Source organism: Perognathus longimembris, chromosome 2 (genome assembly GCF_023159225.1).
Source record: "Perognathus longimembris pacificus isolate PPM17 chromosome 2, ASM2315922v1, whole genome shotgun sequence".
Lineage (NCBI taxonomy): Eukaryota > Metazoa > Chordata > Mammalia > Rodentia > Heteromyidae > Perognathus > Perognathus longimembris.
This window is the reverse complement of record NC_063162.1, coordinates 69,143,247-69,166,871: the sequence shown is the minus strand read 5'-3', so window position 1 is coordinate 69,166,871 and position 23,625 is coordinate 69,143,247. Positions and strand designations below refer to the sequence as shown.

Sequence of the window (23,625 nt, the reverse complement as noted above, 5' to 3'; positions counted from 1 at the left end):
GGAAGAAGGAAGAGTGAGCAAATGCAAGTGTATTTGGTATACATTATGTCAAAAAAATGAACTACATAACTTGAGGGTAGGGATGGGCTTGAAGAGGTGAGAAAAATGTCCTCATAGCCTGACTTAGTGGAATTGTAACCACTTTATACAACTACTTAATACTATTTTTAAAAGAAACAGTCAAGCAGTGAAAAATATGATAATAGAAAAGTATTTGGGGGAAAAGTGGGAGAAAATGAGGGAGAGCTAACACTGCTCAAAAAGAAATGTGCTCATTACCTGACTGATGTAACTGTAACCCTTCTGTACCAAATTTACAATAAAATTTAAATTAAAAAAGAAAAAGTGTTGTACAATATTCATCAAAGAGAAAAACTGTACATAGCCTCAATGTCCAGTGGAAAATTAATGATTTGTGTAAGATGTTATTAAGTAATTTAATCCGTCACTGACTTCTGTTTACAGAATATATTTAAAGTCACTTAAAGATTATACTTTTCTAAAGCTTAGAATGCTCTCTTCTCAGATGTGTTTGTGTGTGTGTGTGTATGTGTGAAAGAGAGAAAGAGAGAGAGAGAGAGAGAGCTTGTCATAGAGCCCTAGGCACTCCCCCCGAGCTCTTTCAAGACTAGCACTCTCCCACTTTGAGCTATAGCTCCACTTCCAGTTTTCTGGTGTTTCACTGTAGAGAAGTCTCATGGACTTTTTCTGCCCAGGCTGGCTTTGAACCATGATCCTCAGATCTTAGCCTTCTAAATAACTAGGATTACAAGTGTGAGCCACCAGCATCCAGCACAGACTATTTTTAATGTGCTCAAAATATATAAATAGCAAGATCCTAATTTCACTGAAGGGGTGTGTGTGTATGTGTGTGTGTGTGTGTGTGTGAGAGAGAGAGAGAGAGAGAGAGAGAGAGAGAATCAAACGATTAGAAGGAAATACATCAATGTGATATTGGCCATCACCTGAGTAGTTGCTCAGGTTTGTATTGTTTTTGGTTTTTTGTGCTTTTCTTTTTGTTATTCTTTTCTATCCTTTCTTTTTTATTTATTTTTGCCAGTCCTAGGGTTTGAACACAAGGCCTGGGCTCCATCCTTGAGCTTATTTGCTCAAGGCCAGTGCTCTACCATTTGAGCCACAGTGCCATTTCCAGATTTGTTGGAGTCATTTATTGGAGATAAGAGTCTCATGGACTTTTCTGCCTGAGCTGAACTGTGCTCCTGAATAGCCAGGATTACAGGTGGGAGCCACCAGCACCCTGCTTTTTTATATCCTTTCAAAGCACTCTTCTTTTTAAAAATAACAGCCAGGAATGTGGCTCAGTGGTAGAGTGCTTAACTAGAATGCATGAGGCTATGGGTTCAGTGAGGCCTTTGGTACCACATAAACAAAAAATAAATAAATAAATAGCAGATGAACAGATTAGTTTATTAGATGAAGTCACATTCCTGAAAAGAACAGAATCATGAAAAGAGATGAGACTAAGACATCATCAGTTTCAATGCTGTTAACTGAGATAGTTTGGAGTTGAATTAATAATGATCGCATTTTTGCCTACCGTAGATAGTGAGCGAACAGCATGCTCATGGACTTTGAAGGAGGCCTGTCCATCTAGAGGGAATTCAATTAGCAGCTCCACACCTTAAGGGCCTATCCAGGGCCCATTTTCTTCTCTGCTGTGTTCTTTGACTCCCCAGGGTCTCTTAGCCAAGGCAGCAGACTGAGAGCCAAAACAGGTCTCTGATCTCAGCCCTATAATGACCTTCTTGCATGCCTTCCAGCAAGTAGCTGAACCCAATTGCTATACTAAGGGTAAAGGCCTTGTCTTATCTAATCCCTTCTTCAAGAGAGGATTTCAAGAGCCAGGATATATGAAACGCCAATTTCAAAGTCACCAGATAGGAAGAAGCTGGGAGGGGAGCCAAGGATAGAAGGCTTATGCAATCCACCCTTCTCACAGGGTCTCTGAACTGCACTGGATCCGGGATCTAATCACATCTGTGCTTTATCACAGAGATGAAGTTTTAAAGTTCAAACGGCAGAGAGTACCCAGGGAGCTGACTTTGTCTTTCAGCCAAGTTGCCTTTCTTGACAGGACATTGTGTGTAAGGACATGTGCATGCCTTTTCTGCATGCTCAGACGCATTTGAGATCAGCCTTTCCAAGCATGCTCTGTGGGGCACGCCCACTCCAGACTCCACTTCCCTGCCCTGGCATGTGATTTTCCTAGATCTCTCCCATGTCTGTCTTCTGACCTCTGCCTCTGTGCCCAGGAGGTACCAGGAGGTGTCCCCAGATGCTCCCCCAGGGTCAAGTTGAAAATGCAATGAGTTTAAAAGCACCAATTTAAGATCATTTTATTGTTGATGGTGGTGCTGGTAGTTGTAGGGCCTGGGTGCTTGCTGTCCCTGAGCTTTTCGGCTCAAGGCTCTACCCCTTTGAGCCACAGTGCCACTTTCAGTTTTATAATGGTAAACTGGAGATAAGAATCTCACAGATTTTCCTACCTGGGTTGGCTTAGAACCCTGAACCTCAGATCTCAACCCCCAGAGTTTCTAGGATTAACAGGCATGAGCCACCAGCACCTGGCAAAGTAATTTTTTTTTTAAGTCAAAGCTGGGTGCTGGTGGCTTATACTTGCAAACTTCACTGCTCAGGAAGGTAAGATCTAAGAATTGCAGTTCAAAGACAGCCCAGGCAGAAAAGTCTTATTTCCAGTTATAAGATTCTTATTTCCAATTAGCCACCAATAAAGTTGGAAGTCGAGCACTAGCCTTTAGCAAAAAATGCTCAGAGAAAGCAACCAAGCCCTGAGCTTAAGTAACAGGATACACACACACATATACACACACACACACACACACACACACGCACACGCACACGGGACTTACCATCAGTCTCCATGTTTTGTCATGCTGTATGTTTGTAGGAGAAGGGATCGGGTGGTAAAGGAAAGAATTTTTTTAATCCCTTATAATTGCCCAAAGATTAAACAATACTGGAGACACCTTATCTCCTTTGTGAAAAAGTCAAATACTTCAACAAATTACATCCTATCAGGGTTTCCTACATTGACATTTTCCTGACATGGTTCTAGTTTGGTAAAGCAGGATACATTAAGCTCCTGGTACCATAAATGAAGAGGTCCAGGGGCCTAGTGTTCTGACCCTGGAATAAATCTGTTAGAGAGTGAGGGGGAGGATCATAGCCCTCCCTTTGGAGTATATTATATAACATTAATGTGTAAGGTAGCTGTTGGGAAAAATATGGTGAAGAAGCCATAAAAAGTGATTTATGCCTTATTACCAAGCAGCCAATCATTATGGGGTTGGATGGGGAAGAGCGGAAGGGACAGTGGTAAGGGCAGAGTGAAATAAGATAAATGTTATTTTGTACATATATATTCATGAACTATAGGGACAGTGGGATCTTGAACCTGACCACGAGCAGCCATTCATAAAGGAGGTAATGGGTGGTGATACTTGGGGGCAATCAGAACTTCCTAAATAGCAACTGACCTAAGAGAAAGCAACAAGAGGACACTTACTTAAAATTTCTCATGAGTATGCATGCCTCTCCTTTCCTTACCACCCAGCAATGTGTTTTAAGGACAGGGGAAAGCATCCCACCAATGGAGAAGAATGAAAGATTAATGGCTGTCCTGAAGCAAGGATGACAATGACAGAGATGCCTTCAACAGGGAGGTCTTGGCGATGGTCTGGGTTGCTCGCTGAATAAAAATATTCAGTAGGAATTGTAGCCTGGTCATACCCTTTGCCTTTATCAGAACTCATATGCTCATGCACATCAGGCTTCATTCTTTCTTACACTCCCTCACGTATACACGCACCTTTGTACACAAGCAGACACACAGACACACACATGCACACAGTCACATTTTTCTTCCTGTTGTTCCTCTATTTGTTTTAAGCAGTTTCTTTCTTTAGGTTTCCCTTGATGCTGCCATGCATTGCGTAGCCATCAGATGTCACATATAGCAGACAGCCCCTCGGGAAACAGAAAGGTCTAACTTCAATAGATAAGATCCATAGGTTCAAAGTTGGGTCCAGTATGGCCAAAATCCATATAAAGTATAAAGAATAAGTGGTAGGTGAGGCCTTAAAATGAATTGAAGCAATATTACCTGGATGAAACAGGAGTCATTTTACTGTCCATACCCAAGACAAAAAAAAAAAAAGAACCACCTTAGATGTCCTTTAGATGTCCATGAGGAAGCAAAAGAAATCACTAATCTTACTGCCTTGTCTCCCCCTAACATGTTTGTTTCTAGTGTCAGTACTGGGAGGGACTTGATTATTCTTTTTATTTTCCTTTTTCTGTTGGCTTATATTAGTTATATGGGGGGAGGGTTCATTTTAGGCATTTCATTGTGAACATCTCCACCCATATTTGCAATGTACGCAGACAGCTTCCCCCGTTCTATAGCTGCCTGCACACTCTTAGTGCATTATTAGTGTCTGAATGCCTGGCTCCTGTTTCCTTGCCTTGGTTTCCCCGATCTGCCCGGCCTCAGGATGGGGGCCCCAGGACCCGTTGCCTCTGTGGTTGTGGCTGGCGGTCCTGCTCTCTGTGCTGCCACCCAACAGTGCCACTCTCCACGTCCCGGCTCTGAGGTCTCAGAGCCATGGTGGCTAGTAGCCAAGTTGTGTAGCTAGCCTCGGAATTGTCCACAAGCCGGTAGTGCATCGGTTCCTGTCCACACATGCATGTTTCCAGGGGCTGAGGCAAGGAGCCCTGCAGGGGCCCTGGGGCTCACGGGGCATGGTGGCCAAGGAATGCTCTGCCACCTGCGTTCTGGGAGGATGCCCCTCCTGGGAGTTGGAGACCAAGGTCTGATTCTCCAGAGATGGGAACATGATCCAAGTGCACCCTACAAGGAGCTTTGCGTGGTGGGAGATGGCACAGAGGAGGCAAAGGTCGACGCATATCACTAGATGTGTGGCAGGATTGCCACCAGGCTCAGCAACCAGGCAGCACCTGCGGTTGGACAGGCCCTCAAGATGAGGACAGGGCCCTCAAGATGTGTTTTCTTTTCTAGTTTCTTCTCTTTAGTGCCTACAGTGGAAACTCAAGGCCTGTGCTGTCTTAGACAGCACTGCGCCACTTGAGCAGCTCCTCTTGCCTCTAGCCTACCCCCACACCCGCAGCTATTTTGGACTCCAGTGAAGTTTTCCTCCTCGCGCGGGTTACAAGGTGCAGTTCTTCAGCTTTCAGTCCACATGGCCAAGCAGCAGAGGTCACACTGGCGAGTCCCACAGGGCTGACTCCCACATGACTGATCAGCAGGGACCACCATGGTGGTGTCCCATGTGGCGAGTCTTGATTATTCTTAATTAGTTTTTTCTCTGAAACCTGATACTCTACCTTTTGAGCCACATCTTCACTTCTGGCTTTTTGCTGCTTAATTGGAGCTAAGTGTCTTACTGATTTGTCTAACCAAGCTGGCTTTGAACCTCTGTCCTCAGATCTCAGCTCCCTGGGTAGCTAGGATTTGGGGGCATGAACTGCCCATGCCTTGCTATTTGCACACATTTTGAATTTATAAGATAGAATGCAAAAGAAGGATGCATAAAGCTCTTTGCTGCACATTCCGGGTAGCACTGTCATCACAAGAAAAGAACATCTGTAGTTGGCTGTCTAACTGAAGTAGTTAATTTTGTTCACTAAACATCTCTTTGATTGAAAGAACACCTAAAGGAAACACAGACTTGGTATATGCACACATGTCTCAAAAATGAACATTACACTGAGTGGTAGTGGCTCACATTTATGATTGTACCTACTAGGAGGCTAAGTGTTGAGGCTCTCAGTGATCAAAGCCGGCTCGAGCAAAATAGTCCATGAGACTCATATCTCCAATTAACCAGCAAAAAATGGAGGTGTGGTTCAAGTGGTAGAGCACCAACTCTAAGTAAAACAATAATGCTAAGGGACAGGGGCAAGGCCACGAGTTTAAGCTCCAGTACAGTACTATCACAACAAAACCAACCAACAAACAAAGTATTAGGTCAACAGACTTTCAACCTAACAGAAAATAAAATATTGTTGATAAATTCCAGATAGTATATAGTTCCAGATTTTATAGCTAACCTTCAAGAAAGTGCTATTTCTGAAGTTTTAATGTAACATCAAAGAAGAAAATACAGTTATGGGAGTCCCTCTTATGTTCCAACCACACCTATGTGAAGCGGATGTCCTTCCTATATTTCAACCAAAACAAGGAATCATAGCCAATTAAATGCCAAAGCAGATATATGATTTTTTCCAGCTGGTTTCTATTCAGAAGTTTGTAAAAATGTAAAACAATGCCCCTCATCTCACAATTCCTTTTGCTTTATAAAATTTATTATTTCAGAAAAATATGCGTTTTCTGTTAGCCTAGAATCAGTCTCACTGTTACACCAGCTGAATTGATAGTTTAAGTATCTCCATTTCATTTTCTAACTTCATATGTGCCCACAAGTAGTGCCCCCATAAACAAAAGGTCCTTGAAATCCTCAATATATATACATTTTTTGATCGATCGTAGGACTTGAACTCTGGGACTGGGTGCTGTCCCTGACCTCTTCAGCTCAAGGTTAGCACTCAGCCACTTGAGCCACAGCACCACTTCTGGCTTCCTGGTGGTTAAATGGAGATAAGAGTCTCAGGGACTTTCCTGCTCAGGCTGGCTGAGCAGGAACTGCAATACTCAGATCTCAGCCTCCAGAGAAGGTAGTATTACAGGCCTGAGCCACGGGCACCTGGCAACTTTTTAAAGTATTGAAGGGCACTGAGAGTTGTTGGATTAAATGACTAAAAGATGAAAAAATGCTATTCTTTTTATGTTATCCATTATCCACCTAAAATGTTTAGATGAACCAAGTTTCCAATTATAATACAGCCTACACATAAATAAGTGTTCACTGGATCCTTCTTACTACTCGCTCTGAGTTACGAACTTGGTTTACATTGCCTGACTTGTGATCTTCAGGACATAACTAAGCACTTTCCTCCACCCATTTTACAGAGCACAAAGCAGTGGATGGAGAAGCATGAACAAGGCAAGCTCACTGGAGCAGCTAGCAGTCAACTCTGAAAGCAGCAAACCTGGTCATAGCAAGTGCCCTGCCCTAAAGCAGCTTCCACTGACCTCTTACCTCCTCTCCCAGGTCCCAGGCCTAGGATAACAAACCCAAATTTAGATCCCAGACACCAACTCCAGGCTTTGCACAGGTCAGCATCAGCCAAATAAAGACACACAGTGGCTTCATTTTCACAAATGTACGTTGAAAATTATGTTGAAGGGAAGGTGGGGTTTGTAGAGACAGGGGAGAAAGATAAAAGGGGAGTGACATGAGTCGAGATGCACTGTATTCATCATCTGACTTGTGGAGTTGAAACTCCTTTGTTTATTTGTGTAGTTACGCAAACAGATAAATGAACAAATTATGCATTGCACTCATAAATTGATATATTGAAGATTCTCTGCACAACTACTTGAGGATAATGATAAATAAAAGACAAAATACTAATTTTTTTAGAGACACAAAGGAGCCAGGATCTGGTAGCTCATGTCTGTAATCTCAGCTACTGGGGAGGCTGAGATCTGAGTGTCAGAGTTCAAAGCCAGCTGGGGCAGGCAAGTCCAGAGACTCTTTTCTCCAACAAACTACCCAAAACGTCAGAAGTGGAGCAGCAGCAAAAAGCTTAGTGACAGTGCTCACCCTGAGTTCAGGCGTCGGGACTGGCAGAGAGAGAGAGAGAGACAGAGACAGAGAGAGAGACAGAGACAGACAGAGACAGACAGACAGAGAGACAGACAGAGAGACAGAGATAGAGACAAAGAGAGACAGAGAGGCCGAGAGACAGGGTAGGTCAGAGAGAGGAAGTCATTCCATGGCACCTCAGGAAGTGGTACTGCAGTGCATCCACAGCCATCTTCAAGGAGCAGACCTCAGCCTTGGCTTCTGTGGAGCGCATTGGGGGCCAGGGGTGAGAGAGGGGTGCATAAGGAGCAGGCAGTCACTGATCACAAGTGAGACTGACCGGACCCTCAGGCCTCGGCCCGTCCCCGTGGAAGGACTTGATCCTAGAGGCCCAGGAGCAGGAACAAGCACCCCCGAACTGCGGCCACCTCCCACCCGCCAGAGGCGCTGCACCTGGGGAGGGTCGGTCCCGAACTTTTGGCTATCTTCCTCTTTCAGGGAAGTTCTGGACTCTGACACAAGATTTGTGTACAGATGGTATGGAAGATGAGCCCTGCGAAGTGACTGCTGCAAACTGACTGCGCGATGGAAGGAAATGGCCCAGATGGGAGGACACGGAGACGCGCAGGGTCCACGCTAAGTGAGTTCACAGGCCCCGCGAAAGCGGCTTGCGTATCACCTTCCTCTAGACACTCATTTTACCTCTCCCTTGGAATCCCAGAGACTAAGATGGGTTATTCCTCACGTTTTCCAGTTCAGGAAAGCAAGGCCTCGAAATGTGTGTTGGCTTAGCCAGCTACTTGGTAAAGGAGGGAGGCAGGGAGGGGGCGTGGCCTCGGGCGTGGCCTGGAGGTGAGGCGGGGCCTCGGGGCGGGGCCTAGGAGGCGAGGGCGTGACCTTGGGGGTGGAGGGGTGTTGCCTCCGGGAAGGGTGGGGCGGGGCTGGCCTGAGGTACAGTATCAGTTTAGCATGTCTTTTTTTTTTCTTTCAAATTTTTATTATCAAACTGATGTACAGAAAAGTTACAGTTTCATACGTTAGGCACTGGATACATTTCTTGTACAGTTTGTTACCTTGTCCCTCTCGACTTCACTTTTTCGCCTAGCGCTTTCTTCTCCCTGCATATTACCAATAAAACCACCATTTGGTCCACAGAACTTCTGAGGTACGCTTCCTTGAAAGGGGCAGCACCTGACCTCCTCTACCCACACGTACATGTCCCCACCCCCATCCTGACATCTGGTTCACCATGGTTTGTGTCTCAGAGTTGGTGGCCCTGTGCTGACTTGCCATCAGCTACAACTGGCTGGTTACATGGGATTCACTCTTGGTGATGGATATTTAGAGGTTTGGAGCAAATGTCTAATGGTCAGTATGCATGATTGTAATGAAAGCTATAAAGTGACAGCCTGGGCCCAACCTCTCCCATTTTTTCCACATCCCCAAGGAACCAGTCAGGAAATTTACCTGAGAATGACCTATACGTCTCTATTCTAAGTATCTACTCTAAGGCAATACTACTTGGCTTACTTGGCTGACTGGTACTCTACCACCCGAGTCATGCCTCCAGCCATAATTTTTGCTGGTTAATTTGGAGATGGAGTCTCCAAAATGGACTTTCTGCCTAGGCCAGCCTTAAATAGCCTTCCTCTGGCCTTCAGTATCCTGAGTAGCTAGTATTACAGATGTGAGCTAGTATTACAGACAGTGCCACCTAAGTGTGGCCTTATTTATCTCTGTTTGCTTCAGAGTTGCTGATAGGAGTCCACACTACCACCCTCTCACACACTTACTCTCTTTTCCTCTTGATTACTATCCCCACTTCCACACTTTCCATGAATTTATCACTTTTTTTTTTTTTGCCAGTCCTGGGGCTTGGACTCAGGGCCTGAGCACTGTCCCTGGCTTCTTTTTGCTCAAGGCTAGCGCTCTGCCACTTGAGCCACCGCACCACTAATGGCTGTTTTCTATATATATGGTGCTAGGGAATCGAACCCAGGGCTTCATGTATATGAGGCAAGCACTCTTGCCACTAGGCCATATTCCCAGCCCATTTATCACCATTTTTAAGAACTGGTAACAATTCTTGTCCTGCTTCACTGTTTGGGGTTTTTTTGTCTTTTTGAAATTTTTATTGTTACTGGGGTTTGAACTCAAGACCTTGGGCTGGCTAGGCATGTTCTTCACAACTTTAGTCACTCTCTCAGCTCTTTTTACTCTGGGTATTTTTTTTTTTTTTGGTTCCCACACCAGGAATCAAACCTGGGCCGCCTGGGTGAAAACCAGGAATTCTAACCACTAGACAATGTGGGATACTCTGGGTCTTTCTGATATAGAATGTCCCTTTTTAACTCAGCTGGCCAGGACCACAGTCCTCCTATTTATGTTTCACACTAGAGTTGGAATGATAGATATGTCATTATCACATCCAGATTTTTCTATTGATATGGGGTCTAGTGATTTTCTTTAAAAATTCTTGGCCTGGACTAGTCTAGAAATATGATCCACCTATCATGGTTTGAAGCCAGTCCAGGCAAGAAAGTCCATGAGATTCTTATCTCCAATAAATAACTCAGAGAAAAAAACAGAACTGGCACTGTGCTCCAGTGGTAGAGCGCTGGTCTTGAGCAAAAAGAAGCTCGGGGACAGTGTCCAGGCCTTAACTTCAAGCCCCAGGACTGGCTATACATATTCCACCTGCTCTCAACTTCCCATATAGGACGAATGACAGGTATGAGCCACCAGCCCCAGCTTCCTGTCCTCTGTTTTTAATTCATGTCTAGAGTTGATTTTGGCCTTGGGATCCAATATCTTAACCAAGTTCTCTTCTGGTCAACCAAGTAAAATTTAAACTTCAATTTGACTACAAAATGAATGTGTGGTGATGTAATAAGTAGAGAGGACTCAGGGCATTAGAACAACTAGAATTCCAGATGCTATCTTAAAATATGGAGCAAGTAAGCAATTGGCTCAACAAGAGAAATTCAAGGACACATATTCTTTCCCCTCCAATGCAGATATCATAAAACTCATTGCATGATATTTTGAAACCATAACATTTTAAACTGTAGATAAGCACTATTTAAATTATGATATATAGCTTACTGTATAAGGTTCTATTGTATAAAGTTTTCAAGCATAAGGAAAAGCAATTTACATTTTTTCTCTTATATAATAAAAAAAAGAACAGATAAAGTGGAAAGAAAAATCCTCAGGCAGTTCAAAAGGAATCTGCCTTCAAGCTCAACTACAGAGCCATTTTATCCCACTGACAGACATCCTGGCCATTGTCACACTCAGCATTTTGGAGGAGAGCTATCTCTTGTCAGTGATTGAAGAAGTCATTTTACTCCCTGACCTGGATGAGGCTCAGTGACTCACACCTGTTACTCCTCCGGAAGCTGAAATCTGAGAATTTATCTTCAACAAACCAGCAAAAAACAAAACAAAAACAGAAGTGAAGACATGGCTCAAATGATAAACACCAGCCTTGATCAAGAATGTAAGGCCCAAAGTTTAAGTCCTAATACCGGCAAAGACAAAACCAAAACCTAAATAGCCTTTATTCATAACAGGAAAATGTTAAATTAAATATTAATTAAATATTAAAATATAGAAGCAGCTGTTATCACTGATTGTCACTATCTTAGCAAAAACTCAATGGAAAGCTGCAACCTTGATTATCTGCTAGACATTTTCCTGAGAGACTAAGAACACAACACCTGAACATTTCCTGTTTATTATTGTACTTCATACATACCTTACCATCTAAAGGTACATGATCCATCTTTAATCTCCACTGGCTAGGATATCACACAAGCAGAAAAATGTGGGAGAAGTATATAAGAAATGCAGCCCATTGATCAATGATTTCATGGTTTTTGGCAGCTAAGATGACATGTAATAAAGTGACTTGAGTGATGTAGAATTTGATGAGCTTTATTCTCATTTGTTTCCACAGGAAAATGCTTTTCCAGGGAGCCCAAGTTGGAGAAAACCAACCTCCAAGCCTTTCCCCACAGGATTCAACTAATAGACTGAGGTTTGATTGATGAATCTTCCAGAGTGGCTCCCATCCCTGCCTTTTTAATATAACAGCATTATTGAGACATAATTCACTTCCCATAGTATTCACCCATTTAGCCTACAATTCAATGATTTTTAGTACATTCCTAGTCTTGTACAACTATTGCCACTGTCAACTCTAGAACATTTTCAACACTCCAAAAGAAACTCCATATGGATTAGCAGTCTTCATCCCCCGACCCCCAACCACCCACCTCATGCCTGAGCAACCACTAATTTCATTTCTGTCTGTACACTTGCCTATTCTAGACACTAAATACACAAAGAATTGTGAGATCTGTGGACTTTTATGTCTGGCTGTTTTTCACTTAGTATAGTATTTTAAAATTGTATCTATGTTATAGCACATATTAAGATTTCATTCCTTTTTCTAGCCAAGTAATATTCCCTTGTATGAAGATAGTGTATTTCATTTATTCATGCAGTGGTTGTTTCTACTTTTTTATTATTGAACACTCACATGGGAGATTTTGTGCAGATGCTATGTTTTCATTTCTCACAGGATAACTATGGCTCAGCTTCACTGGTTTGTGTGTTCATTCTTTTGGGGTTTGTTTTGTTTTGTTTTTTGCCAGTCCTGGGGCTTGAACTCAAGGCCCTGGCTTCTTTTGCTCAAGGCTAGCACTCTACCACTTGAGCCACAGCGCCACTTCCCACTTTTTCTATATATGTGGTGCTGAGGAATCGAACCCAGGGCTTCATGTATACGAGACGAGCACTTTACCACTAGGCCATATTCCCAGCCCTGTGTATTCATTCTTGAAAAGATAATTAGAGGTTCCCTTTCCTCTTCTACTTCAGTTCTCTTGTTGTGTCTCCTGCAGAATATTTCACAGCAATTTTCAGACTTGGAATCCCATAGTTACTTGAATGTGGGTGCCCTAAGAGCAGGAAAAATGCCTGCTAGGTTCATCACTGCTTACCCAGCCTGCAGTATAGTACCTAGTACCTAGTAGGCACTCAGTAAGTACTGAATGAATGAATGAATGAATACCATTAGGCTCATGTTTTATGTAAGCCTAAGGAGCTGATATATTTAGACATTTTACATACTAACAGTGAAGTTAGAAGGTCAGGTCTGGCCGGCGCCATCTTGGTCATATGGTGAATTGTAGGGTCTGGTATCTTGTCTTCGGTGGAGGAAGGGAAGCCCCACCCACAAGTGATGAGCATACCTGAATCCCTAGAGACAAGGATGGGCACTTCGACTATTGGTTCAGTAACCTGTCAGTCCAATGCTGGGAGCTTCCTGTGACCCTGCCCCCTGACGTGAACCTATTTAGGCACAGAAGAGCTCAGGCAACATTACGCACATGTCTCCATGTTTGCATCCTGTGTCCTGTCTCCTGGCTCATCTCCAGTCACCATGGCGTCCCACTTCAGCTTGCCAATGGAACTGAATTGGTTTGTTGGTATTGTTTTTGAAAGACTCCAAGACCCAATCCTTCAAACTGTGGCTTCTCAGATAGGAACTAATATGTAATGTGTTATAATATATAATATAGTACTATATTATGCCCTAACCTCTTATCTGAATTTTCTTCTTTTGGCCCAAATTGTCCTAGTAAAAGTTGTAATTAAATTTCAATAATTCCAAGGTCCATTATCCAGGAGTCATCAAATTTGCAGAAAATCAGCATGCACAGGGAGAAACTCACAAAGCTGAGTGTGACTGGCAGAGCCCCAACCCATGTGTACCCTAAGTCTACTGACCTCCCCTAGGAGCCCCACCTCTGCTGCATCTCTGAGCCCTGTGGTGGAAAGCCAGGAAATCAGACATCATTGCTTTACATATCGTAGCTGCATAAGGCAGATGCTCATCAAATACCAGTCTGCATATTATTTATCCATGAGCTACTTCTCTCATTGAAGTAAATGGAATTTATTTCCTTTTTTCTTGTAAGCTACTATAGTGTTCCCAGATGGGTAATGTAAACAGGGATATTCTCCTGTAAAACCTCTCTCTCTCTCTTTCTCTCACTCCCTCTCTCTTTCTCTCACTCTCTCATTTTCCTTTCTCTCTCTCTCACTCTGAATTAGAACTCTGGGCTTTGTACTTGCTAGGCCCCTGATCTACCATATAAGCTACACTTCCAGGCCTGAGTTTTGCTAGTTAATGTAGAGATGGAATTTGGTGAATTGTATTGCCTGCATTGACCTCAAATTGTGATCCTCCAGATCTCAGCCTCCTGAGTAGCTAAGAAGACAAAGACCACTCGATGCAAATCTTTTAATCTGAAAAACTAAGTCTAGGACTTGATCAGAGGTGATAAACCAATATGTTCATGTTTGTGTGTGTAGACTTAACTTTTTTTTTTATCTGAAAGCCAGGCACCAATAGTTCACACCTGTAATCCTAGTAACTCAAGAGGCTGAGATATGAGGATCTCCTTCCAAAGCCAGCCCTGCAGACAAATCAGTGAAACTCTTATCTCCAATTAACCACCAGAAATCTGGAAGGTGGGAGAGTGCTATCTTGATTTAAAAGAAAAAAAGTCAAAGACACTGCCCAGGCCCTGAGTTCAAGCACCCAGACTGGCACACACACACACACACACACACACACACACACACACACACACACACAATCACATCTGATTTTATTGAAAAAAATGCAGCTAGACATTCTTTTCTTGACATGGCTGTAGAAATTACATGGTGTTACTAGCAAATGAAATTATGTGGAAAATAAGGACACATTGAACTAGAAATGCATGTGGTTAAATAGACAGACTGGCTTTCTAAGCAATTCTCCTGGATCATATCGGCAAACTTTTGTCAACGTTCAGAGATATTTATCTGCTTCTTCAAAAACCTATCTGATTTTTTTATTCTGTTGTTTTATTTTGTGCAAAAAATTATATTGTTCTGGAATATTGAAATCTAAGTATCAAATTAAGATAGGAAGAAGGAGTTTATGTAGTTTGATTTTTCAAGTCTCCATTATCCTGAAGGGCAGAGGGGGAATCTGAGTGAGTGTGTTTTTTAAGTCCTCAGCTAAGATTTTTCTGGCCAAACTGATAAAGCTACAAGTTGTGGCAGTGAATAGATATCCAACTTTACTCTGGCTCCAACTCCACCTGCCACCTTAGTTTCATGCTTTAGCAAGGTGTGAGGTATGGGGCTATGATTTATATGGCTGGCAGTGACAACCCCTGAGCTTCCATCTTCCAGTCTATTGGTAGAAAGCAGAGATAAGACTACCATCCAGCTCTTAACCTGGAAAGCAGAAAACGGGCTTGAAATGAGGAGATGTGCTTTAACATTGTTCAGGGGAATACAAAAAAAAAAAAAAACACACAAAAACAGAACAGAACATTTTCATTCTTGGGTCAAGTCTGAGTTCTCCAACATACCTGGATTCTGTTGTGACTGTCTAAATGTCTTTGAAATAGACATGGAAAGAGGAAACATACTCTTTGATGGTAGAAAATGGCATTTGGGAACTGACTGGTTTGCGATTAAGTTGCCATTACAATGGACCCTTTGCCCCTAAGATATCAGAACAATGCAGCCAACAAATTTGTCTGAGAGGAGGAAGCAGAGGAAATGTATTGGGTCATTTGAAATAAAATCCCCTGCAGCTGACCCATGAGAGGTTCTGATGGCTTCCAGATGGGGGCTCGTCCTGTTCCCATTGGCCAGATGTTTGGGCCCGCTCAGCAGGACTGTTTTGTATGTCCAGTGGGGAACCATGGAAATAGCATCAAGTCTGAGGAAGGGTTTACCCCCTGAAATAAGAAAATTCCACTCAGAGGTGTGGTCTATAGCTTAAAGCTTATTCAACCCACTGACGGAATTCAGACTCCAGCTCTGTTTCCTTAGGACTCTGCACCGTTGGACAAGTCAATACAACTCTCTGACAATTGGTTACAGTACTTCATCTGGGAGATGAGGATGGTTAAGCATAGAGCCTCTTACTGTGAGTAGATGACTTGACTCTTCTCAAAGCACATCCAATAGCATTTAATAAGTAATTCGTCTTTGTAAGTCTTCATACATCACTTTTTTTTTTTTTTTTGCAAATACTAACAGAGCACCTGTTATATTGCTAGAACTATGTTGGGAATGCCAAAGACAACAATTGTTAAACTGAGGTTCTGTCCTTAAGGAACTTCCATTTGGGGAGGCAAGTGGATAATAATGAACTTGCCAAATTGTTTGATTGCTGATAAGGATAAAGGATATACTCACAGCATCTACGTGGAGAGATAAATGACTTTACCTCCTCCTAATTGTGACTCACTGGCATCAGATTTGCCAATGACACTTTAAAAGTATGCAATACCTCCATGAAGTCACCATCCTTAACCCCACTTCACAGCTAAGAAAACAAAGGCAAACAAATTTCCCCATACTCACATAGATAGCGTGTGGTAAAGTTTGGTTTTATTACTGGTCATGTCCCTACCCACCCTAGCTGCTTCCAGGCACCAAGAACACTGGGATGGAGCAAGGGAACAAGGAGATGTGTTTCAGTCCATTCTGTGTTTCAGTATCAGAATACTATGCATTGGGTAATTTATAACAAGTAGAAATGTTTTCAGTTCATTTTCTAAGACCGAGAAATGCACTATCCATCAATCTTGGGACAACATCTGGAAAGCTCCCTGGTGTACGTGATGGGGTGGGAGACATCCCATAGTGATAGCAGGCAGGAAAGCTCAGCTCTCTCTTCTTATTAGAAAGCCACTAAACTTGAGGGCCTACACTCCTGACCCCATCTAACCCCATATCACCTCTCAGAGATACCAACTCTGAATATCATCAACATATGAATTTGGAGATTAAGTTTACAATACATCAATTTAGAAAGGAAAAGGGTACATTCAAAGTTTAATAAGCCATGGGTAAATTTTTGTTCTAGAAGAATAGATAAGAGTTCTCCCGGGAGAGGGCAGGAAAACATCAGGCATTAAGAAAGATATATCTTAAAGTATGAAATACATATAGGGAGACATGGTTCCATTTAATTTAGAAAATAAGGTTTGTGTGTGCACATGGAGATCCATGAAAAGCCAGGAGATGGAAGAAATTGGACTTGGAATATCAGCGGGCCAGGTCATCCAAGGATATTGTCCATGCCCATTTGCCACTACAACATGACTTTCAGCTAATTTATCATCGTCTTAGTCTGAGCCATGCATGGGTGAGGGCTTCATGAATTTTCTCCACAGCAGAACAAAAGGACACATGGGAGTTCAGGAGAAATCAGCTGTTGGAAGAGCTCTACAACCTCCAGTGACTCAGAGGCAAAGCAAAGGCCCCCAGCCCCTGTGCAGAATGAAGGTGAGTGAATGCTGCAAGTCCACCAACAGATATGGAATATCCACTTTATAGTACCTGTGGCTTTCGGGATCACAGTGGATGAACAGCACAGACAAATTTTTCCCTTTGTGGAGCTTGTGTTTCCATCAATAAAATCAGAGATTAAACGGCACAGTAAGAAAAATATTCAGGATCATGATTAAGAAATGTATCCATTAAGGACTTGGAAAAAGTTATACTAAGTGAAGTGAGCCAGACCCAAAGAAACATGGACTCTATGGCCTCCCTTATTGGGAATAATTAGTACAGGTTTAGCCAAGTCATAGCAGAGCATCACAAGGCCCAATAGCTATACCCTTATGAACACATAAGATGATGTTAAGTGAAATGAACTCCATGTTATGGAAACAATTGTTATATCACAGTTGTAACTACTTTCAACGTCCTATGTGTATCTGTAGCTTCTATTATTGATGTTCTTGTATCACCTTCCTGTGGTTGTACCTACACTATCTCTGTAATCTTATCTGAGTATATTGGAAACTGTGTTTACTGGTATTGGAAGTAGGAAATTCAAAGGGAATACCAAATTTGAGAGACACAGGGTAAAAAAAGAGAAACAACTACAAAAGCAATACTTGCAAAACTGTTTGGTGTAAGTGAACTGAACACCTGGGGGGGGGGAGGGAAAAGGGGGGAGGGAGGGGGGTATGAGGGACAAGGTAACAAACAGTACAAGAAATGTATCCAGTGCCTAATGTATGAAATTGTAACCTCTCTGTACATCAGTTTGATAATAAAAATTTGAATAAAAAAAGAAAAAAAAAGAAATGTATCCATTGCCTAACGTATGAAATTGTAAACTCTCTGTACATCAGTTTGATAATAAAAATTTGAAAAAAAAAAAAAAAAAGAAAAGAGCCACAGTAGGTTAAAAAAATAAAACAGGGCAAAATAAGGCTCCATAGGAGCGGCAATCACTATTTTAAAAGTAACTGAGGGAGCACTTCCTCTAAAAGGAGCAAATTAGATGAGATCAGGCACATTCAGGGTGGTATGGCCATAGATGAGGAGCAAAATTAGGTGAGAAAGAAACAATTCCAGAAAGAGTTACATATGCAGTGCTGCTGAAGAAGCACTCCAGAACCAATGACCAGGAAGATCAGGAAGAAGTTCCCACATTAGGGGTCCAGGAGAGTGAGTAGAGAGGGAAGTCTAGGAGGACAGGGTGTGTGTGTATGTGTGTGTGTGTGAGAGAGAGAGAGAGAGAGAGAGAGAGATGGGAGGGAAAACAGAAGCAGAGAGGAAGCCATTAGTAGGGAAGCCATTGACAGATCTTGAGTAGATGACATGATCTGACTCATGGGCCTTGCTGTGGCCTCTGTATTAAAGTAGATGTGTCAAAATATAAACCAAGAAAACTGGTAGCTCACAATCTCTACTTCCATAGCTGAACTCATGGCTGCCAAGCTTTTCAACTACAATCTATGGAGGGAAAACTACATTTCATGCAATGGCCAAGGTGTATATATGCATATTTGTGTACACATGCATGCACAATTACATATATATATATATATATATATATATATATACACACATACATAACCAAAGCAAAGCTGTATAATTACCCTTGTTACATGCACTGCATAGGATGGACACTGATGTTTTTCCTTATCTTAGCATAGGTTAGTTGACATCACTTAAATATTTATCACCAGATAAATTGATTATACCAGTTAAAACCTTCAGGGTTTTGTTGTTGTTTGTGGTTTAAGTTGTTTTATGTTTGTGTGTGGGTGGGTGTGTGGGTGTATACCAAGCCTGGGGCTTGAACTCAGGGCTTGGGTGTTGTCCCTGAGCTTATTTGATCAAGGCTAGTGTTCTACACTACCCTACACTACCACAGCTCCTCTTCCAACTTTTTGGTGGTTAATTAGAGATAAGAGTCTCACTAATTTGTCTGCCCGAGATCCTTAGATCTCAGCTTCCTGGGTAGTAGAATTACAGGCATGAGCCATGGGCACCCTGCTGATATTTATTAATTTTAATATATTTGAAGTAGTGTTCATAAAGTCCACTATTCTTATTGTAGAGACAGTTTATGACTGTATTCAGCTTAGAGATTTTTACAGGCATTGAGTCCCATGCTATAGATGAGAGATTAAATGGGACAAAATAATATGGATCATAAATGGGGAACCATGAGATAGTCAATAACATTAGCTATGGTCAGGCTTTGGTGGCTCACATTTGTAATCCTAGTTAGCAAGGAGGCCGAGATATGAAGATTCAGGTTTCAAGTCAGTCTGGGTAGACAAGACAAAACTGAGAATCTCTCTCTCTCACTCTTGCTCTCTCGCTCTCTCACTCTCTCGCTCTCTCGCTGTCTCGCTCTCGCTCTCTCTCAGTTCTGGGGCTTGAACTCAGGGTCTGGGCACTGTTCCTGAGCCTCTTTGTGCTCAAGGCTAGTGCCCTACGATTTGAGCCACAGTATCACTTCTGGTTTTTGAGTGGTCAATTGAAGAGTATCACGGAGACTTTTTTGCCTGGCCTGGCTTTGAACCACAATCCTCAGATCTCAGTCTCTTGAGTAGCTAGGGTTAAGGTGTAAGCCACTGGCTCCCAACTCTGAGAGTCTCTTACTAACAATTAACCAACAAAAAGTTGTGTTGGAGGCATAGCTTAAGTGGTAAAGCACCAACCTAGAACAGGAAAGCTAAGCAAGAGTGCAAGTCACTGAGTTCAAACCCCAGTACTGACACTAAAATAAAAAAGAAAAGAAAAAAACAAAAAGAAATCACAAACTAACTTAAAGATTGGATTAAATAATAAAATTTTACCTTTCCCCACCTCCCCAACTATTTTAGACATTTTATATATATGTATATATACTTACATACTCAACCAATGTGTTGCTTGATGGCTTTCTAACTTCCTTTATCTTTCATCCTAAAAGAATAATTTTCAGGTACAAGATGTCGCTTCTTCAGTGTCTGAGGTTCCTGCAATTCTGCTGCTCCCTGCACCCAGCTCTGTGCTAGAAAAGCCAGCCAGGCTGAAGGCAAGGGCTCTGCGAGCAGGGCTGACCACGCAATCAGTCACTTTGTCATTTATTCTAAGAGCACATTATTTATGTAAGGTTGAGTGACCCTTTTTCAGGCTCTCAGCCACCCTTTGAACCTTTGCCCATGTATATTGTCAACCTTGGGCTGATATGCTGAAATATTTGGGTGCAGAGTTTATAGCAGGGACTGGAGCAGGGGGGGGTGTCAAAACACGACAAGAAAGGATTTTTTCTTGTTTGACTTCTGGCAGGGAGCAGAGTGAAAGTGATGGAAGGCTTGGGGGAAAGCCCAATCCTGTCAGTTTTTCTAGCCAACTTGGCAAACTCCTTAGGTTTAGAGAGTTCAGATGAGCTTTGTGTCCATAAACCTTTGAATACTTGTCGAGGAACTAATCTCACTGTCTCAGATTTTTTCTGAGATTCAACACGTCTAATTGCTCTGGGGCCAAACTTGTAGCTACAACCAGATCCCACTCTCTCTCTAAAACAACAAAAACCCTCTAGTCTTTGAACTCTAATTTGCATGTGCCAAACATAAACTCCCAGCAGGAGAGAGAATCTGTACTCCCTCCTCATAGAATCTACATTCATCTTACCTAGGCTTTACATTCCCCCCCCCCAAAAAAAAAGAATCATTTAGGAATTTCTCTGCTTTGTTCTTATGTTTTGTGTTTTCATAGCTATTCAAGCTCTAAAACACAAACTAAAGATGTCTCAGACAACAGGGCCCTTTTGAATGCAAGCATTTCTGCTTTTCCCCCTAGAAGATTTATAAGTTGACCAAGTACTTAAAGGGCACAATTATTTGTTGATTTTATTTTATAACTGAACTAGGTACTTGGGTAGATATATAATAACATACAATGGATGCAGATTTTAAAGCTTTTTAGTAATTAAAAATGTCATGATCCAATTTCTTTTTATGTCTGTATTATAATTGGTCCTCTATAAATGCTCAAGGAATAGGAAACTATGCTATCTGGCAATTGTGTGTTCCTGGGTGTAAAAAGAGATGACCTAGGAATGAATACACTTTTCACTGAATTTGTTACTTTTATGTTAGACAGATCCCTGATATTTATTCTAAGGTTTTGTAGGGGTCTGTGTAAACCTCACATAGACCTAAATTATCTCCAACGCACACATTTTCTTGAGAACATTCTTATTGAAACCATATTTCCAACTTTAAGTCCACTGGTGTTACTGTGCCTCTGACACTGGCTCAAGCCCAGGAATATGTCGCACATACTACTGCCATATTTCCTGAGCAAGTTCAGGTCTCCACTTATAAATGGATTTCCTCTGAACTGTAGATACACTTAGGAAAGAATTGGTGTCACAGTCAGGACATGACCACGAAGTCCTGCTATGGAGTAGCCTTGCGTGTCTAATATGGCCGGCGAGTTCACTGGTCTGTCCATCCTCCAGCTGTGCCAGCAGGGTAGTTGGCATTCATTCCAAACACATTCCAAATGTCTAAGGAGGTGACCACAAGTGGCCTCTGACTGGAGAAAATCACCAAACATTTGTTGAGAGGAGAAAAGTAGAAACCTTGTTGGTGTATCTTCATCTCATAAAACTACCCAGGGTTCTTCCCCCTAATCTCCCAAACTGAAATATCGGTACCATAAGAAACTAATTCAAGAACGTAGTAGGAATATGATCAACTTCAAGCCTTTATCAGAAATCAGAGAATGAGAAACACAATCTGTTGTTGTATTTCTGGAAAGGCTGACTTCTCTTTTTTTAACCAATGCATCATTGACTCAGTCGAAAGAGTACTTCATTGTTCCCTACCTCTTCTGTATTTCTGTTTATTTCATACTATTTCTGCCTTGTCTGTAGGATTATTTCATGTGTTTATGGATTTTGATCAAATTTGGAGTCTATTAATAGGAGCTCACATAATTTAATTTAAAGATGAACTGAAATTCACTTTATAAAACAAAGTTGTGACACATGCCTAAGGGACTTTTTCCCAACCATTTAAGTAGAATGGAATTATATCATGTGCTAGAAAATGAATAGAACGAATAAAAAAACAACCCTGAGATACCTACCACCTTACCACAGTTAGAACGGCCTATACTCTGAACTCAGGCAACAACAAATGCTAGAGGAGATGTGGAGAAAGAAGAACCCTTCTCCATTGTTGGTGGGAGTGTAAACTAATACAATCACTCTGCAGAATACTATGGAAGTTCCTCAAAAAACTTAGCATAGACATATCCTATGATCCATCCATACCACTTCAAGGCATATATCCTGAACAACAGGATCCAGGATATCACAAGTACACCTGCACATCCATGTTTATCGCTGCACAGTTCACAATAGCCAAGATATGGAAACAACCCAGATGCCCCACTACAGATGAACGGACCCAAAAAATGTGGTACCTGTACACAATGGAATTCTACATAGTGATTAGAAATGATAAAATAATGGCATTTGCAGAGAAATGGTCAGATCTTGAACAAATAATGTTGAGCAAGACAAGCTTAGAACACAGAGAACAAAGGCACATGGTCTCCCTGATATATGGATGTTAGAAATAAAAAAGAGACATGACAAAGAAAGCAGGACCCAAGGTACCAATTCACAGGGAGTCCAAAAAAAGGGGGGTGGCTGCCTTGGGAGCAAGGCACCCAAAAGTGAAACACAAACTTTAAATTGTATGTACATAAATTCATATATGCATAATTTAATATCCAGGCTGTAAAGAACACCAAAGATAAAGAAGCAAAAGACTTCTTCATAATCAATCTTAGAGAAACTAAAGGGCCCTATACCCTTTCCTCACACAAGATGTACACAGGTACACATCTGAAAGAAGCTGGAAGGAAGACACAGAATGAATGGAAAAATAAAGGTAAAATACAGCAGAAAGGTCCCAACAGTTGCAACGGGCACTGAGGAGAACAAACTAAGCAACTCAAGGGAAGCAGGGAAGGGGGAAAATTAGGAAAAGAAGGAACAGATTACATGAAACAGAGAGAGAGAGAGAGATGTATAAGTATATATCACCTGAGCCAGAAGTGTTTTACAGTTACTAGTCATAGAGGACATAAGCATTGTAGATTAGAGTGACAATGGGCATTAAGGATAAGATCTCTCTTTATTTTATTTTAAATTTTGGTTTTTGAAAAAATAATTAACAAAGCAAGGGGGTGGAGTAAGGGACTGGGAGGGAGGAAAGGAGGGAGAAAAACGAGGAAGGGAGTAACAAGTAGTCAAGAAATGTATATGTATTCACTACCTTAAGCATGTAACTGTACATCACCATCATCATCATAATATATATATATATATATATATATATATATTGAATGGAACTAGAGAACCTTCAGTTAAGTGAAATGAACCATCCACAAAGACAAGTATGGCATACTCCTCAGAAGCTACTGGGGAAAAAAAATGCAACCAAGGTTGTGAATTTAAAAGAAGGATTGTTGGCAGAGGGTGGGAAAAGAGAGATGGGGAGAGGATTCGCAA

At 41.9% G+C, this 23,625-nt stretch overlaps 1 long non-coding RNA gene and 1 other non-coding gene across 2 annotated transcripts; one reads left to right on the top strand and one right to left on the bottom strand.

The window, feature by feature from the left end:
- The first annotated feature begins 865 nt into the window (after positions 1–865).
- Positions 866–23,306, top strand: LOC125345749. Its single transcript, XR_007209785.1, has 4 exons — positions 866–879; positions 11,691–11,695; positions 15,507–15,517; positions 23,167–23,306. It is a non-coding gene; the product is annotated as an uncharacterized LOC125345749 (long non-coding RNA).
- Trnae-uuc lies at positions 9,951–10,022 on the bottom strand. The gene has a single exon. It is a non-coding gene; the product is annotated as a tRNA-Glu (tRNA).
- Positions 23,307–23,625: the final 319 nt, after the last annotated feature.